Source organism: Lissotriton vulgaris, chromosome 7 (assembly GCF_964263255.1).
Source record: "Lissotriton vulgaris chromosome 7, aLisVul1.2, whole genome shotgun sequence".
Taxonomy (NCBI): domain Eukaryota; kingdom Metazoa; phylum Chordata; class Amphibia; order Caudata; family Salamandridae; genus Lissotriton; species Lissotriton vulgaris.
Window position 1 is genome coordinate 929,851,524 of NC_141695.1, and position 19,353 is coordinate 929,870,876.

The 19,353-nt window shown below is 44.9% G+C and overlaps 1 protein-coding gene across 3 annotated transcripts in view; it reads left to right on the forward strand.

The window, feature by feature from the left end:
- Positions 1-3,081: 3,081 nt before the first annotated feature.
- ARAP3 (ArfGAP with RhoGAP domain, ankyrin repeat and PH domain 3) overlaps positions 3,082-19,353 on the forward strand; it is a 541,910-nt gene continuing 525,638 nt past the window's right edge. For all 3 annotated transcript variants that reach the window (XM_086931355.1, XM_086931357.1, XM_086931356.1), the window contains exon 1: positions 3,082-3,429. The gene's annotated coding sequence lies outside the window, so the exon portion shown is untranslated. The remainder of the gene's footprint in view (positions 3,430-19,353) is intronic.

Sequence of the window (19,353 nt, forward strand, 5' to 3'; positions counted from 1 at the left end):
AGGAGAGGCAAGAGAGAGTATGTAACAGCTGTCTTTTGAAATCAGCACTTAAGGATAAGCGAGACAGAGACAGAAAGAGATGGAGGAATAACGAGAGAGAGAGAGGGGGGAGGAGGGAAGCTACCAGAGGCAGAGCAGGAGAAGCGGACACCAGGCACGGCCCGTGCCGGGCGTTATACTGGGGCGGTGACGTCAGGCAGGGGAGGGTCAGGGTGGGGGGTTGTAAAATGCGGGATATGGACCATTAGAGGTAAGTACCGATAAAAATAAATAAAACGAATTTCGTTGCCCATGCTGCATCGTGCAGCGTGGGCAACGAAATTCGTTTTATTTATTTTTATCGGTACTTACCTCTAATGGTCCATTTCACGCATTTTACAACCCCCCACCCTGACACTCCCCTGCCTGACGTCATCGCCCCAGTATAACGCCCGGCATGGGCCGTGCCTGGCGGACGCTGTCCTTGCCTTCTCTGGGCACGACGGAAAAGAGACAAGTTTTTTTTCCTTCTCTGATCTTCCCAGACTGGCCAAGCCTTACTGCAGAATAACAAGGGGCAGAGGGAGGGTGGCCTCTTTGACTGCAGGCAGGTGAGGTCACAGGTCAAGTACTCAGGCGCGGTTAGTCCATTGGGGCGTGGGGGCATAGCCCCCCCTGCCCGACACCGCCGGCAGCTCCCTCATGACAATCATGTCAATGAATCAACATGACGTCAGACCGCCGGGCGGGCGTCATGTTGATTCATTGACATGATTGTACAGACGGCAACACAAGTACGCATGCGTGGGGACGGAGGGTGAATTTTTATCCGTGCCCACGCATGCGCACTTGTGTTTTGGCAGCATTGCGCATGCCCATCAGGAGCCCTAATGGGCGTGCTGCGGGCGAGAGGGTACCTGTGCCCCTGGCGCCAGGATTGGCCAGGGGCGATGTGAGCCTGTGACGTGTGCGGGACCGGCAGCAAGGTAAGAGTGTGTGTTTTTCGGTGTTCCAGTAAACTAGCTTGCACAAATGACTTGAGATAGTTCAGTGTGTTAAAGCATCTGCTGCAGAAATGTGTGCGTCTATTCCAGGTCACCCGTTTATTTCACGGCATGGGGTTTTGGAATTGTAAAAATTCTCAGAATTTCTTTTTTGATAGTTGCAACAACAGCCTTCAACATATTTCATTTTATAAACATTTTCCAGAAAATGAGTTAACAACTGTCACCACAAATATAATGTATTCTTTGAACTAAGGTTATAAAATTTCAAAATGTTAACAAACGGTAGAGGCGGAATAGCATGATATATGCATTTATTATTGCATGCCTGTTGGTGTATGTTTGTATGTGAATTTGTATAGTACATACCTAGGGCTTACAGGATGGCAAATACATGGGCGGTAGAAGGTTTCCAGCATAAAAAGGTAGGGGTGATGTAATATGTAAACTGGCACATCCTTCAATATCGATCCAAAGGCTTGTTAGAGTCCATATTTTATTTTTATATGGTCATAAAAATACATGAATGATGGATGGATGCAGGGTGGGTGCATTAATGATTGTTCGGTGGATGGGTGGGTGGATGGGTGCATGGATGGATGCATGCATGATGGGTGGATGGATGCATGAATGATGGCTGCAGGATGGATGGGTGGGTGGATGGGTGGATACATGAATGAATGATGTATGAATGCAGGATGGGTGGGTGGATGGATGGGTGGATGCATGAATGATGTATGGATGGATGCATGCATGATGGGTGGATGCATGATGGATGGATGGGTGGATGCATGAATGAATGATGTATGGATGCAGGGTGGGTGGATGGATGGGTGGATGCATGAATGATGTATGGATGGATGCATGCATGATGGGTGGATGCATGATGGATGGATGGGTGGGTGCATGAATGATGTATGGATGGATGCTTGCATGATGGGTGGATGCATGATGGATGGATGGATGGGTGGATGGATGGATGGGTGGGTGCATGAATGAATAATGTATGGATGCAGGATGGGTGGGTGGGTGGATGGATGGGTGGATGCATGAATGATGTATGGATGGATGCATGCATGATGGGTGGATGCATGATGGATGGATGGGTCGATGGATGGATGGGTGGGTGCATGAATGAATGATGTATGGATGCAGGATGGTTGGGTGGATGGATGGGTGGGTGGATGCATGAATGATGGATGGGTGGATGCATGAATAAATGATGTATGCAGGGTGGGTGGGTGGATGGATGGGTGGATGCATGGATGCATGCATGATGGGTGGATGCATGATGGATGGATGGGTGGATGCATGAATGAATGATGTATGGATGCAGGGTGGGTGGGTGGATAGATGGGTGGATGCATGAATAGATGCAAGGTGGTTCGGGCTCGCTCTCTGCGCTCGATCGCTGCAGTGCAATATGCAAATTAGTTTACGCCCTACCACTTTCAAATGTCACCAGCCGCCCCTGCAAGTACTGGGTCATTATGTAGCGCTTTTGCGCGCTAATGGCCCTGCGAATAACAGAAGGGAGAGGGGAAATTCTTTTGTCCCCTCGTCCCCCCCACCCTTGTCCCCGGTGTCCCCCCACTCCAAAATCTGTGGGATATGTCCCACGCATCCCCCACTCTTCCTACGCCTATAGCAACGCAATATCCTGTAATTCTATATAAATCACTTAATATCTCTGTGCCTGAAATTTAAAAGAAAAGGAATGTTATCTTGAGCAATGTATCTGTTGCTCATGCAAACGTTCTGGTGAAATTCGAGGTTTATGAAACAAAATACTGCAATTTTTTGAACTTGAGAAATAGAGTGCCCTGCAGAAACATTTAATGAAGCAAAATGTCAGGGAGACATCCACTGAAATAGAAACGGTTGAACACAAGAGACGTATAGAAAAATCGCGTTTAAACATAAAGGTTCTACTAGCAGCAGTCGGTTCCGAAAGACGGACCTGAACCGAAGCGCAGCACTGGAATAGGAGGGGAGGCAGCCGTACTGCAGGGCGTGGGAAGGGCCTGAATGGGTGCATGCCTAGGGTAGGTCAGGCAAAGCCAGGATAGGCGGTGTCTAACTTGGGCTGGGCGTAAGAGGGCGGGGCTTAGTGACGGCCCATTCAGGTTAGGAGGGATGGGGGGTGAGTAGAGCCTTACAGCGTGCATACAATCTGGACAGGTCGGGAGTTCACACATGAAGGCTGCCCAGAACCAGGTGAGGCTTGGCGTAGGCTGGGCCTAGTTACATATAGGCGGGGTAGACTCGGGGTAGGCGTGGTTGCGACTTCTGGGCTGTGGGAACAGCGACTCTCCGCTGCCCCACCTCGCCCCGCCCGCTTGTGTTTGCAGCAATCCTCTCAGGCCCGGGTCGGGCTGCGGTGAGCGCTTCCAGTCCAGCCCTGGGCGCTACTTAAGAACCGGACGGAGCGGAGCGCACTGGCAAGGTAAGGGGTTTCCTCCTGGGGTGTACGAGCTGATGGTGTGAGGGTCCCACCACCACGTGAGGACCACAGGGAGGGAGATAGACCGGGTAACGGGAGTTTGTGAGGTCCTTAGTGAGAATCGGGATGTCTGGACCACGGGACGGATGTGAGGGTTCATTGGAGGATGTGCGGCCATACAGATGCTGAGAAAATAGTAGCCCCCAGGAAAGCGCCAGCCTGTGTCAGACAACTTCAAAGAGCATAGATGACATGGAGCCCGTAATGATGTTGTGAAAACCCCTGCAGGATGTGGCCTCCCAGGGATAATATGAATGCACAGTGAAGATAAGAGGACCCCAGGAAACGTTGTGAGGGTCTCAGCGAGAACCGAGGGATCCGTAAGGTGTACTGGAGACCATATACTTATATAAATATATAGGCCCCACACACCTGTGGTGAGGGTCCCACCCGGGATGTAGGGATCCCATTGCAGACACCTTGCTTCCCTACGGTGGATTGAGGGCCCAGAGAACGATGTGATGATCTCAGCGAGTAACAAGCATTGGCTAAGCCATTACGCCTCACTTTTAATAAGTGTGCGCTGCGATTATTGTATATTTTTGTGGACTGTTTGCTTAAATAGCGTATTCTGGGCAGCTGCCATTTTATTTTTGAACTGTTTAATTTTATCAGTGGATTATTATGTAAATGTGTTAACATTGTGAAATAGCGATTTAATTGTGTAAATAGCTGTGCACTGATTGAGTGAGTGCGTGGTTGTCACCGTGACTATTATTTCAGAGATGAATGTTTAAATGTCTGTTAGTGGGTGTTTTCAACATTGTGCGATGTACAATTAGATACTTTTTTAAACATGTGTTAAATTTTACTTCTAACTGAGCGTTGTACATTTTCTTAAATGTACAATTTGCTGTCTTGATACTAATACCGGCTGCAAAATGTGCTAATTGTATTATTTTACATGAGATTATGCAATCCCTGTAGAAAAAAACCTGTCTCTAATTTATTTATAATCGGCTATTGGGTGCATCACCCAATCGACGATTATAACTATTCGCCTTATTATAATAAAATGTCAAAACTTAACTGTAATAATTTATTACAGTTGTGTTCAGATGTCACAATACCTGCAGGGGCGGCCTTAGGCATGTGCAAGAGGGCCACCAAAGCCCAGGGGCCACCGCGCCACTATATATCCTTAATATAATAATCCTCTGAGGATGGATACATATTTACGTGGCGGCCCCTGGCAGGGATTTGGCAGACCCGGCTCTGTTCCACTTCCAAACACCCTGACTCCCCCCCTCTTCACTGGCCTCCGCGATCTGCCCCGCCCGGACCCCCTCTTCCGGGGCCCCATAAATACGCTCCCTGCCCAGGACCACTATGAGCCTAGAACCGCCCCTGATACCTGCTACCAGAGCCAGCAGTTTTGGGAAAGGCAGGTCTGGTCATGGAGCATAAATAAAGCAGCTGGTTAAAGAAGGAAAAAATAAACATGGCTTCTGTGTTTTTTCTAGCTGTACATTGGCAAAAGAAAGGAGATATTAAGGCAACCCGTTTATTTTTTTGCACTCCTTGGATAATTCTAGAAAAGTTTGAGTCTTTCTGCATGTTTTTTACATGTTTTTACTACACACTTTAAAAACAAAAGGAAAACACTTTTATTAAACTGCTTCTAATATCTTTTTTTGCAGCAAATATAGAACATATTTTAAGATGTGTTTAACCTTGCACCAAAGATTCTATATTTATTGCTCATGTAGCAAGCATGCTCTCACCATGCTCCAGGGGTTTGTGGGATAGGTGATGGTTGGACCAACTATTATAAGAAATTAAGTACCCCCTACTGTACATGATTTGGATATTGCAATTCACCTCAGAGTTCCATAGCTTTTATAAAGGAAGTTGGCCTTTGGTCTCATTCTTCTATATGATCATGGAACTCATCTGCTGTAAGAGGAGCTTTATCCCATATAATACATCTATTTATATTTATTCACAAAGGAGTACATTATTTCACATGTAAAAAAGGTAACTTTTCAAAAAACGTTGATATTTTGCTTTTCCCATTTGAATAAATATTATTATTTTTTTCTCCTAAACCTTTGCTTGGTGTTAAATCAAATAAGGAAGCAGTGGTATGCTACCGGTATATGAAATATATCAACAAAAATGTATTTTTTTTTATTTAGCAACCTTAAAATAAGGTAGCCTATAAGGAAATGGAAGACTCATGAAAAACGTCTTGCTAGAGAATTGTTAGCGAATGTTCAGAGGAGAGTGCTGTGCAACAGCTTAGGGTCTCAGTGGAGCACAAGTGAACTTGTGAGCAGGGAATGGGAGTGTCAAAAAGTATAAGGGAGAGCAATGAGCGAGAAACACTAGAACTGGTGTCATGGAGTAAACTCACATGAACAATGTATCTAACCCTCATAACAGATGTTTGTATAGCAAGACATAATTATGGCAAACAGAGTTCTTTAGTTCACCTTTCTTCCCTTGTAAAGCGCTCTGATACCCGCAAGGATCATGTTCGTGCCATATAAAACCTTCAAAATAAATAAATGAATGGAGAGCAGGAGATGGTTTAGGAGCATAAGTGAAGGTGAGCAATGAAGCGGGAAAAGTGGGGGGCCGACCAGCAGTAGAGGAATCACCTCACACAGGGAGAATAAGGAGGAAGAGGACTGGGGATCAGACAGAAGAAAAGGGTGGTGGGGAGCAGATGAAAAAGCTGATGTGAGCATCTGTAGTTTTTGTGAAGGCAATAGTTAGTAAATGAAGGAATAATATTGAAGACTGTTCTTACTTTAGAGAGAGCACGGCTTACAAAGTCCTGTTACATGAGCAAATGCTTTAAAACATGTACCTGGTGTCTGGTATATGAATACCTTGTGGTGTATGTGGGTTGTTGTGCAATGTTGGGACTTTGTAGTGCTTTACAGTATTTCTGGACATGTGAGGCCCTGAAGAATTGTGCGTGATCCAGTGTGGATGTGTGCATATGTCTAAGAATCTATACGTTAATTCGGGTGTCTGGCAGGAAGTGATCTTTGTTTGAAGATTTTATTGATTATGCGCATTTCAGAATGCTTATCTTAATTATTTTTATGTGTTTCTGCACGCCAGTATTTATGTGCCTTTGTGGATGTCATACTTGCCATCTTATTGGGTAGTTATGTAGAAACTGCATTAAAAAATAATGTAGTATCATCTTTCCCCATGCGCTGCCATGAAGTGATTAAAAGCAGTGAGAGACAACGCATAGTCAATAGGCAGTAAGCTATGCATCCACGGGGGAGGAAAATGTTAAGACTTAAATCAGCAATGAATCTTACTTCATAAGTGAAGTTAGGCAGTGCATATACTTCGGCCAACCTTTTCTGGACCAGCATAAATATTTAGTCTGCCTACAGATGAGATAAAAGGGAGGAGGGGCAGAGTACTTATGATCAGGAGAAAATATCGGCCGCACATTCAGAGCCAATATATTTAAGATATACTAAACTATAACGGTTATTCTGCGGCTGCCTGAGGTGATTGAAGTCAGCAGGAGCAACGTTGTAATGTTTACGGTAAAACATTAAGTGTAGGACAGGACAGTTGACACGGAAATAGACTGCTTCAAATATAATTAGGTAGAGCAGAAATAATGTAATTGCAAATCAGAATCAAGTGAGAGTTTCGCTGACATGAAAGTATTTGAAATGATAAAGTGCCATTGCTTGCTATCTGGTTTGGAAGGAAAATATAACGGTGAAAGTGCAGCGAGGCAAGGCGCTGAAATACTGCTTAAGAGCAAAGTATTCAGCGTCTGCTGATAAGAAACTTGTCAACATGGGTCGATGTGTGTTCACGGTAAAACCTTTTGCAGACAGAAAAAAGATGAAGCAGCAAGGTAAAGTTGTTATGTATAAAATAAAATGTTTGCAGCTAAAGTGAACATAAGCTCCGTAGTTTGAGCTCCAGATAAACAACAGAAATTCTGGTTAAGGATAAACATTTATCCTGCTGCAGTTGAAATGAGAAGGGAGGAGAATGGAGTGCTTATCCCATGAAATGATAAGGAAGCAAAGACACTGCAGCTGCTGGGATGAAAGGAGGATGGGCAGGAAATCAAGAAAACCCATGCACTTTCATGGAGTGCTAAACTAACAGAAAAAGAGTTGTTCCCTAATAGTGAGCAGTGGAAAGGCGAAAGTCAGCCACTCAAAAGCATGGTAAAGAGGCTATGGTCCACGGGAGGGGCAAATGCAAAAAGAGGAGGCAGTCCCAACAAACTAACAAATAGGAAGGAAGCAAATGAGTGACAATAAAGGAAACCAATGAAAGGCAACAGGCGGGCTTTAAGCCCATTGTAAGTTCACTATAGGTGTTTTCCAATCAGGCAGCTTGCATCGCCTGGCAGGTGAGACCTAAAAATGTGACAGATTCTCTGAGATGATTTAAGGATATGAGACCACAGGAAATTACAAAGGCCTCAGTGAGTGGAGGAGGACTGAAGGAAGGGGTAAGACTCATGTCCCATCTGTAGACTGCAAGCAGCCAAGGTTTACCGTGACCTGTAGCTTGCGGCCCATCAGCAGTCTCATCTTTCCTATGTGCCTCATTTATAGTGACCCTCAGACAAGGGCCTTATCTTAACTGCATCCGTAGTGCTTCGTTCAGAAAGGCCTGACGCATTGTGTCCCCTCAGTGCTACTCTCATCTCAATGACCTATGCCAAATTGTACACATTGCCTCATCTTTAGAACTACATCCTTAGGGTCATTAGGGGTCCTTTGATAGAGCCACAAATCTGGTGTCTCATACACAATGTTCCATAACAATATTCCAAAACAATATTCCATAACTAATCGTGCTTCCATGCATTGGCCCATACATTCCACCTGTTTTCATATATTGTGTAATATGGTGTCCATTCCCATTTTCCAAACGGTTTGCCCCTGAGCTCTGCATAGTAGGCAGTTTGTATTTAGTCACTTGTTCGTAGATGTTGATTTGTGTCTTTTTTTGTCTGAGTGTAGATATGATTCTGAATTAAGCATTATGTTCTTCCTTAGGTTGCATTCAGTAAGCAATGATGAGTTGGGTCTGTTTACCAAGGTTTCGGATTATCAATCAATCAATCAATCAATCATAGGCATTTGTAGAGCGCACTACTTACCCGGAGGGTCTCAAGGCGCTGGGGGGGGGGGGGGGGGTGCTGCTACTGCTCGAACAGCCAGGTCTTGAGCTTCTTCCTGAAGGCGAGGTGGTCTTGGGTCAGGCGCAGGTTGGTCGGGAGGGAGTTCCATGTCTTGGCGGCCAGGTAGGAGAAGGACCTTCCTCCTGTCGTCGCTCTTCGGATGCGGGGGACGGCGGCGAGGGCGTGCTTGGCTGATCGGAGGTGTCGTTTGGGAGCGTAGAAGTTGATGCGGTTGTTGAGGTAGCTCGGGCCTTGGTCGTGAAGGGCTTTGTGAGCGTGGGTGAGGAGACGGAAGGTGATTCTCTTGTTGACCGGGAGCCAGTGCAGGTCTCTCAGGTGTTTGGAGATGTGGCTGTGTCGTGGGACGTCGAGGATGAGTCTGGCTGAGGCGTTCTGGATCCGCTGGAGTCTCTTCTGGAGCTTGGCGGTGGTTCCGGCGTAGAGGGCGTTGCCGTAGTCCAGTCGGCTGGTGACGAGGGCCTGGGTGACCGTCTTCCTGGTCTCGGTGGGGATCCACCGGAAGATCTTCCGTAGCATGCGCAGGATGTTGAAGCACGACGAGGAGATGGCGTTGACTTGCCTGGTCATGGAGAGGGAGGAGTCCAGGATGAAGCCCAGGTTGCGTGCGTGGTCTGTCGGTTTGGGTGCGGTGCCCAGGGCGGGGGGCCACCAGGAGTCGTCCCAGGCGGAGGGCGAGGATCCCAGGATGAGGACTTCCGTCTTGTCCGAGTTCAGCTTTAGGCGGCTGGTCGACATCCACTCGGCTACCTCTTTCATACCTTCGTGAAGGTTGGCTCTGGCGGCGGCGGGGTCGTTGGTCAGGGAGAGGGTCAGCTGGGTGTCGTCGGCGTAGGAGATGATGTTAAGGTTGTGTTGGCGTGCGATGGCAGCGAGGGGGCTCATGTAGACGTTGAAGAGGGTCGGGCTCAGCGAGGAACCTTGGGGTACGCCGCAGATGAGTTCGGTGGACTCTGATTTGTACGGTGGTAGGCGGACTCTCTGTGTCCTACCGTCGAGGAAGGAGACGATCCATTCTAGTGCCTTCTCCTGGATTCCGACGTTGCTGAGGCGCTGCACTAGGGTGCGGTGGCAGACGGTGTCGAAGGCCGCGGAGAGGTCAAGGAGGATGAGGGCCGCTGTTTCTCCATTGTCCATCAGGGCTCGAATGTCATCGGTGGCAGCGATGAGGGCGGTCTCGGTGCTGTGGTTGGCCCGGAAGCCCGACTGCGAGGGGTCTAGGGATCCATTCGTCTCGAGGAAGGCGGCCAGCTGCTTGTTGACGGCTGCTTGTTAAGACAGAGCTCTTCAAGCTGGGGGGACTCTTAAGTGGTCTCGGGTGGGGCACCAGCTTCAGGCTTTGTTGTAAGTGTTAAAAACCTGAGTGGCAGTAAGCCGCCTTGTAATGGGCAATCACTAACAACTTTTGTCATTTATATCCTGACTGGGAATGTGTGTAAAAAGGAGTTACAGATCTTGAGTGCAATCTTTAAATATCAGCAGAGTAATTGTAAATACATTGGGGGTGGGAAAGATTATTTTCTTTTTTGAAGGGGGGGTGCAGCAATAATAGGTTTGAAGACCACTGCTCTAAGAATTCGTTTTTATACTGCAGAGTACGGTAGACACTAGCTTACTCGTATTCTCTCATGCCTTTTCATCCATATTCAGCCTTTTTATTACCAACACGAGTAAGTTTTTATATATTGTTTGTTCTAACTAGCATATGTGAATTCATTTTGAAGTAGTGTGGCTCACTGGTTAGAGGCGGCAGACCCGAGAGCAGAGGACGGCCCGGGACCAGGGTTCGATTCCCGGTGCGGCAGGTTTCTGGACCAGGGTCAGCGGACTCGATAATTCTCTCGCCTCGGTGCCCACTCTGATCAGCGATCACACTCGGCAACTCTGGGCATTAGCTTGCCTCATCTTCACTAACAGCCCCACCAGACTGCCGGGGATGCCTGGTCTCACCCTGGAGATTCCCATTAAGGGACCATCTCTCAGGGAAGCCAGGAAGGGTTTCGCAGCGGTCAAAGCGCCTTGGGACCCTCCGGGTAAGTAGTGCGCTATATAAATGCCTATACATTACATTACATACATTACATTTTCGAAGTTCTAAAAAAGGAAGTAGGCATACAAAATGTGAGCTTTATTTACTGTTGTCTATAAAGCACCCTCAAACATAAGAGTTGTGCTACTCAAAACACAACTTTAAAAAAACAAAGCAGATATTCTCCGAGTCCTTTTCCTTAGTTACTGCACAATCCTCTCAGGCAAGGCATGTTTGTGTCTCTGTGCTTCCGGGTACCGCTTTCCGTTCAGTGCTTTTCTTCCTGCTTGGACCTTGACCTATTTGATCTCGAGTACAAGGTTTTCTCTTTACAGGATGCAAGCAACATCCTGTCTCCTACTGAATAACTATTCTAGCCTAGTGCCCTACATAAAACGTATGTTGCAGTCCCTTGTTTGTCCCAAGGCACAGAGCTACTACACTTCAAAGCATATATCGTTTGCTTTGCCTGTAAAAGACGAGCTGCTTAGCACATTTGAAGGATAAAGTTCCCCATAGCCCAGGTGCACCTCTAAGACTGTCTGTCCATGAACCTCAAACTCCTTGCACTGCCTTCACACGTGTTTCAAGATCTTTGCTCCATACGGTTTGCACAGTCTGTGCTTGTCCTCTGACCTCCTCACACTACGGATCTGCCATACGATGACATGACAATGGCGCAAGCAATTGCATGCATCGCTTTTTGTTGTTTTTAATAAATGCCGGTAAATGGGAGGGATATGTCCACTCCCTGATGAATGGCTTAAGGGCTATGGAGTTGAAACTCGACAATGATGCAGAACCAGTCTTAGTAGTTAGCAGTTCACTGGTTCCTCCGTATGCTTTCCTACTGAACCCAGCTTCTCACAGTGTCTGTGGGCCTACTCCAAGTTCCATGGACGTAAAACCAGTGCAGTGAATCCTGAAGGAGTGTTTGTGATGTTCCCTGATTTAGTAGCAAAGGGATGTTGTGAAAAGTGGCTTCAGACGTCCCTTTTCATTTGCTGGTGATCATTTTTCAATTATAGTTATGCGTTGGTGCTACGATAGCATGACAACGAGCATCCATCTTTGAGTCTTACAGGATAGTTAAGGAGTTTATGCCTTAATATTGTGTGTTGTAATTTCGTGTGTGCATTTTTGTACATATCAGAGTTACTTGGTTACCCCTTGGGGCATGTCTTCATACATCAAATACATCAGCATGGTTAAAACATCTGTATGTGTACCGACTGTTTGAATGTTGTGGAAATTGGGGATTCAAATTATTTTCTCTTTAAACCAGGGAAGCTCTAGTAACTTAGGATTCCTTCCACAACCAAGGTTATTGATTACTTCAAAATATGTCAGCACCACCCTAGAAAATCCATGATTGGTCTGGTCAGTGCTCATACTAAAGACTCTCTTGTTGCTGTACTTAAACACTGCCCACAGTTCCACAACATCACCTCTGATTTTCTTTGACGTGCAGTCAGAGACAGTTGCGTCACATCGTGCTGGATGCTGAATGGTCTCTCTCGCTATAGAGAGAAAAAGAGAGAGAGAGAATTTAAAGATTCTGGTGGCAAAACTAGGAAAACAATGGCTTATTGGATGGCCCATGTGATAAAAGTATGAGCTTGAATTTCCACAGTTTTTGTCCTGTCCGAAAAAAACAAGATTGCTGTTCTTACATCCAATTCTAATGGAATGTTAGAGCTCGAATTGATTGGAAATATGCATAATTACTTCTTGTGACAAATAAAACTGAGATTGGACTTTTGGTTTAAATTTAGGATTCAGAAGTAAAATATCAACTAAGGAAAAGTAATCACCAATGTAGTTCTCCTAGTCTTCTTGCTGATGTTACCTCCACTAGAAAAACAACCATAGTTGTTAATTGTGCGAAAGAAGCCTTCTCTATTGACTTAAAAACAGGAGCTTGTAACATAACACAATAAGAATTTTGCAAGGAGGAAGAGGATTGTGAACTACTGCTTTCCTTGGCCGAAAACCTTTCACTAACCTGAAAGCCTCTGATCAAATTTTAAAATGTTTCCCCAGAATTCCATGAACTCTTTGATGGCTGCCCATTGAACTATTAGAGTGGAAGGGGCAAGGCCCGTATGAAAACTTTCTCTTAAGAACTCTATATCTTGAAGTGGTTCATAAATGGTGCCACTAACTTTGATTCTCACACCACAGTTTGATTGTTTTTCAGTGTTTAGTGCATGAGTGAGAGTAGAACATTTTTGGATTCTTGAATGCAGACGGGTACTTCTCTGGAACAACTCATTTCTAATGACCAATCCTCTTAACTTTCACACTGTGAGGTTAAGGTGTTCCACACTTTCCTGAGTTAACTACGGAAAGTTAAGTGGTGATGCTTGCAGCGGGAGGTGAAATATTGCTGCACTGTTAGCTGCATCAGAGCTGGAAACCACAGAAGAGGTGACCAGAAAGGAGGCATCGGATTCCCTGTGACCCTTACCTCCTGAATATTCTGAAGCTCCTTGGGAAAAGGGGGAGCGGGAGGAAATACATATAGAAGTTCTGTTGGCTAGGAAATTGCTAGGGCATCCATCTCCTATTCTTCTGCTTCATTTAATTACGGAGCAAAGGGATTTGCACCCAAAAATGGCTGGAGGTGAATTAAAGCTCTTTTTACTTTCTTCTAGCTCCCACCACAGCTCTATCGACAAAGAACTTCTTACTGCTATTGAAGCCCCAATAGATGTAACAGATGACCAGAGAGAATCAAAGGTTGTATCAGACAGGAATTTGGCTAGCAATTCCATATTTCCTAAAATAGAAAGGGGATCAGCTCCTTCCTGAAACAGTGGTAAAGAGCCAGGACATCTTTCAGTAAGGCTTGCATCGTATATGCTGCATAAGATCGTGTACTAATGGCAAATTTGGATGGAGTGTAGAATGCTTAGAGAACTTTACATTGTTTTTGTTCACAGCGTCTAATAATAATACTTCTTATGAGGCTAAAGAAGGAGATGCCGTGTTGGGTAGTACAGAATTCACTTTTGGATTTTGTGGAAATTCATCTTCAAATTTCTCTGAATGTCTTTTATTAAAAAATCTCAGGAAATTAAACTTATCAATGTCTTTCAATACTTTTAACTGTACATTTTTCTATCTATCATGGAATGGCAGCTCTCCTCTTGGTTGCGCACAATATTGTGCTTGAAATCTTTCATGTGTAACTTGGTGAATTGATTCAAGCTCACAATGTCTCTCTTGTGCTCTTAAGCATGCCACGAAATTGCGCACCTTGCACGTTTGTCGTTAGGAAGCGAGCCTTGATCATCATGGTAGCTTCTGTTAGTAGCTTTTTAGCAGCCAGTTCATTCAGTGCCGTTGACACAACCCCCACCAGCGTTGCCTCAGGATCTTCTCTAGAAATATAAGCAGTCTTTTGGACCGCATCCGCAGGTGCCACTTCCAAATAGGTGCCCCTCTGAGTGTTCTTCTGAGGCTCCATGGTGTCTTCATTTGAATTTCTTACAGCACAATAGGAACAGTTCCTATCTATAGGGGCGGTTATAGAAATCCAATCTCGTCCTCTCTCGGAATCAAGAAACAGATCATAGCAGCCCTCATGCGTACCTTTGTCCCCCTGCACGCGCTCTGACAAGAGCTTCAAGAGAATCTGGGCTTACCCCACAGAAGAAGGGTTCTGATAGCGGCCTTCTCGCTCCAGAGACCAGAACGTGAGCGGGAAGAGGAGAACTCACCCCTGCACCAAAAGCTTTGGCTCACTGAAGCTAAGCACTTTTAAGGTGAGTACATACAAATATAGCATTGCATGCTTTAAATAAAACACAAGAATCATACCTTGCTCCTCAAGCAAGACAAGCTGTCTCATCGAGATGGAACGAAGCAGGTTGTCAATTGAAGGAAGTTAAAGTATATAGGGAAGGGGTGGGGTACAATGCCACATTTAAATAAATACACGGAGTGTTTTATTTTTGCATGGGAACAGGACTTTTTTTTTACTTTTATGCTTAATGTGAGGAATAATTTTCCACGTAAAGGCGTCCCTTCTTCCGAAATTTTCTGTACCACTTTCCTCTGCATGCTGTAGGCATATGTTTTGAATTCTGATAGGTCTGGGTGAGCATTGCGACTGTTAGCTAGTAGTGAACCCACAAAGTTACAACTTTGTATTTGCATTACCTTCTTCCCTCGGAACACACGCATTCCCTCTGGAGATGTCCACCCACATGATGGACTTATTTTACAGTTGTAAGCAGCACTTTACCCACTTAAACAATTTTCAGTGCCTTATTTTGTGTATCGCAATTTGCATTATACCCCGTACTTACTATTTTGTCCCGTAATAATTACAAATTTGTGAATTGGGCCCAACGTGTTACTGAAGGCTGGCCCCTGGAAATTTGTTTTGGTCTAATGAAGAGGCATTCATTCAAAACTGCCTGCTCGTCTTCAAAGAATCGTTGTTTGTTGTCCTTACTTTCTGAGACCGGAAACAAAATGTACGAGTTCAAGGTGGAAAAATGCTGAGAACAGCAGCAAAATCCTCAGCATTCCAAACACACAAAGAGGTTACAAAAATTACAAAAAATATCAGCACTTGGAAATATTCGCATATAAAATGTTAGTAAAACAGTTGCTTATTTTTAGTACAATTGCTTCTATTGTAGGTCCAGGAGAAATATTCTTCGGTATTTGGGATCCTGGCCCAAATGGCTGACGAATCTAGCGTGAAGGGCAGAGGCTTAGGGGAGCCTCACAGGGAGATTGTAACATCATATCTTGTGTTTCTGTAGAACGCAGCGTTCACCTACAATGGGGTTCTTTGTTACCCAACTCGGTAGTACTCGTTTCACCAAAAAGGGTCTATGAGCGCTGTTGACAGATAACGGTTGTTCATTGTTATCCACCTCGGTTGTATTCGTCTCATCAACCTTGGAAGGATGTACAGACCAGTGGACCTGCTGGGACTCGAACCTATGACTATAAGGTCTGGACTGGATGTCTTAGTCCTCCGACCCTCCGGAGTGGCTATTGGAGACCATAACCGGCCTATGAAGTTGGTGCATTAGTGAACCCATGTCGACGGTGCATTCCCATTGGTTGTCAATTCAGGTTTCCAATTAAAATGTTAGTGTGTTACCAAGATTAGTGCTTCAGCTACGAAATGTACAGCTTCTGAAGTTTGCACTTTGAAAGAAAGCTTTTTTATGTGGATGAGATGATGACCTCGAAATATACTTTTTACAGTGCCGTGCTTCATTCAGGCGGCGGTGTGGACCACTCTCGAGAGAAGCGTTGAGACTTTCAGGAAAGACTGGTTGGTACCTCTGAAATGCCTTATGGGCGGTGCTACAGCCACTTGTCTGATGCAGTCTGGCAAATGGTTAACTTTGGTCCAACCCCACAAAAGCCACAGACCTAAACGCTCTAGTTCTGCTTTAATAAACAGGGTATTGGCAAGAGGAAAGGCTTTCATATCTCTCTACCTAGCCATGCTGTAAATCCAGATAACCTGCAGCTGTTTAAAAGGCAGATAAAAACATTTCTCCTTTGACTCACATTAAAAAAACAAAACCGTAGCATTTGGATATTGTGGACTGGTTTCAGGACTTCCCTTCTCGAAAATCACTAGTTGCTTCACACAGGTGTACACCGTGGATGGAGATGAAATGACACCCTCTGCAGATTACGCAACCGAACAGATATATTACACTCACCAGTTTTCAGAGGCCCGCGTGACCAGGCTGGTTTTTGCATCATTTTTGAGACTTCGTAGTCCATGGCTGGGGAAAGAAACAAGCCGTTGTTGCAGTCGCGGGCTGTGGTAAATAAGGGCTCTCTTCATTTTGAAATTAGTGCTCCAAGCAACCGCAGCTCCAGAATTTCGAAAATGGTGCAGTTGGACTGGTGTTTATTCATGTTTTAGGACAGTGACCAACAGGTATGCATGCCTGGCAGTTGCTCAAGTTGTCAAAAGCGCCCACAGGATCTCGGTGTCTGATTCTCAAGCAGAAGTCCTGCTGGTCCCTCGGTAGAAGGGTGTCTGACGTTTGCTGAGTTTGTTGTTATTCTTTAAGGTTATTGCTGACAAATCAAACCTTTACTTTGCTGGCCTAAGTTCTCTGTTCAAGGCATCAGATCTTTCAAGCATTTACTTTAATGGCTGCAATTCTTGTATGCAGGGCCGCTACACATGTCAGGCTTTGTCCGGTCCGGTCCAAAGTTCCCTTCTTGCTCTGAGGTCTTCTCATCTCTGCTTCGGTGTCTGGTCCGGGAGCCTCTTTCATTCAGGCCTCGATTCCTTTCTCTGTGCGAAGGGCTTGGTCCTCTCGCTCGGAATTTCCCTGATTTCACATTCATCTTCGGCTTCTCTTTTCAGGGTCTATTTCAGAAGGCTGTGCTTGGAGATTATTACTGTTTGAATTAATTATTTATTGCTTGATTAACACAAATCATTGCAATTAAAACATCTTGATAACAGGACTGTACATTCCTATGGATGATAAACACCTGTATAAGAGTACAAATTGGCAGTTGCAGGCCATACCAGAGCAATAAAACCATTTATAAACATCTAATTAAAATAGCCACACTAATATCCATAGCAATTTATGGTTTCATTCGTATTTATGCTTTAACATTTAATTACATTGATAAATCATTGTTCAATTCAGCTATAAAATCCATTAAAACCTAGATGGGACATTTGCATATTAAAATGCAAACGTGAAGTAAGCAATAGTTCCATTGTACAAACAATCTTTAAAAGTACATCTGCATCTTCCATTGTGCAAACAGGATATCTACCATTATGCAAAGAATCTTCGCAATTTAGATTTCTAATAATTTACCATAGCAGCCTAGACGGTAAATCTTTATAAAGCCGTAATGTGCAAATAGGAAGAAAAAGTGCATTTGTAAATTTCTCTTGATGCTAGTTTATTTACTTATGATGTTCCTTAAACAGTACATACCAAATAATGGAGATTATTACTGGAATGTATATCCTTTTGTTGCAAAGTCATCCTGTGCCCTGGGCACCCCCCAATTTTTTGCTGACTGGAACTGGTGTTAACTGACTCTGACTGACCTTGGGCTCTGTTTAACCAGGCCCAGTGCCAGAGCCAAGCTAAAAGGAACACATTAGAATACAGTTAAGACACCCAACATACACTAGGGTACACTATGGTATGGTGGGGGACCCCTGTAATTGGCATGACCTACCCCATAAACCCTTAGTATGTAATAGGGCAGGGGATTGAAACAACCTAGAAGTCTCCAGTATCCTGGGGCATGGCAGTGTAGAGGCCAGCAGATTTTCTGCACTAGCATGTGTGCAGTGCTGAAGCCTGAGGTCAGTTTAAAAGCATCCCTGGTGGCCAGGACAGCTTTTAAATATTAAATTGTGCCCAAACTCGACTTTGGGGGTAGGGGTCCTTAAAAATGAAAAACCTACCATGTTTTTGCATATTAGGGACCCTAGGTATCCCAGGGATGGGGGGTCAGTTATCTATAAGGAGCGCCCTTATAAAATGAGTTTTTATATGCCTGGGTAAAGTGAAATTTTACATTTCACTCCCCACATTGTATTAAAGAGCTGCTCAAATTCGACTTTGATGCTAGAAGAATTGGGTAAGGATGATCTGAAATATTTCTGCAGATTCAGAACCCCTGAAGTCTCTCCTAGTTGCACAGGGGGTGGGGGTCCTGTAGAAATTAGGGAAATACTTATTAAATATGGTTTTATAAGCCCTGGTTCTTGAAAAGTGGCCCAGGTAATTTTCCCCTTTGCAAACCCCTTGGCCCATAGGTTAACATGGTAGGAAGTGATTGATTAATGAATATTGATAGGAGAGGACTAGCCGGACCATTCAAAGACTTCCCAGAATGGTAGTAGTAAATCCAACAATATTATATTGTTGAATTTCTCCTAAAGTGTACATACAATAAGTTATGAGACTTTCTTGTTTGTAAGGCGAAATTCAGCCTTTCAGTGATCTGCCCTGATTGGTCAGAGTTAAGTGGATTAGCCAGGTTGCTGGGAGGGCAGTGTGCTGGTCTATAGAAATGCCATGCCAGGAGGTGGCGTCTTAAACTATGCTCTTCAAAGGCAAAGGGGAGGCCTGGGTTTCAGTCCTATTAACAGTCTTGACCCAGAGTCAGGGCTAGGCTTAAGGAAGGTATGTGCAGATGGTAGGGGAAGAGTCCATGGAAATAAGACATCCCAGGGGGTGTGTTTAGCCAGCTCTTACCTCCTTGCTGGAAAATCAGCCATTATGGATTTGGAAGAATGATGCACTCTGGAACAAACTAATGCCACACTCCACAGGATGTGGTCATAACTATGAGGAGATGCCCTGCTCTCATTGGTCAGCAGTGACCTGGTGCTTGACCCAGAGAATTTTGAATATGTATCTGAGAGGGGCAGAGCCCTCTAGATCTCCTGCTTAAAACTGAATGAAGCAAGAAGTGCCCTGCTGATGATTTTGCTGTGCAAGGAACTCTAAGGCCTGAACTATGAAGGCTGCACCATCTGAAACTACAGCCCTGTGGATTACCTTGCTGCCAAAGGACTCAAGAGTGGAACTCCCTGCAAGCTACAGGTTAACAGAGCTCACCTGGACAGCCCCACAAAGAATTCAAAGCCTGGAGTACCAGTGGATTTGTAAGGGTTTTGTTCAAGTGGATTGCGGAATTG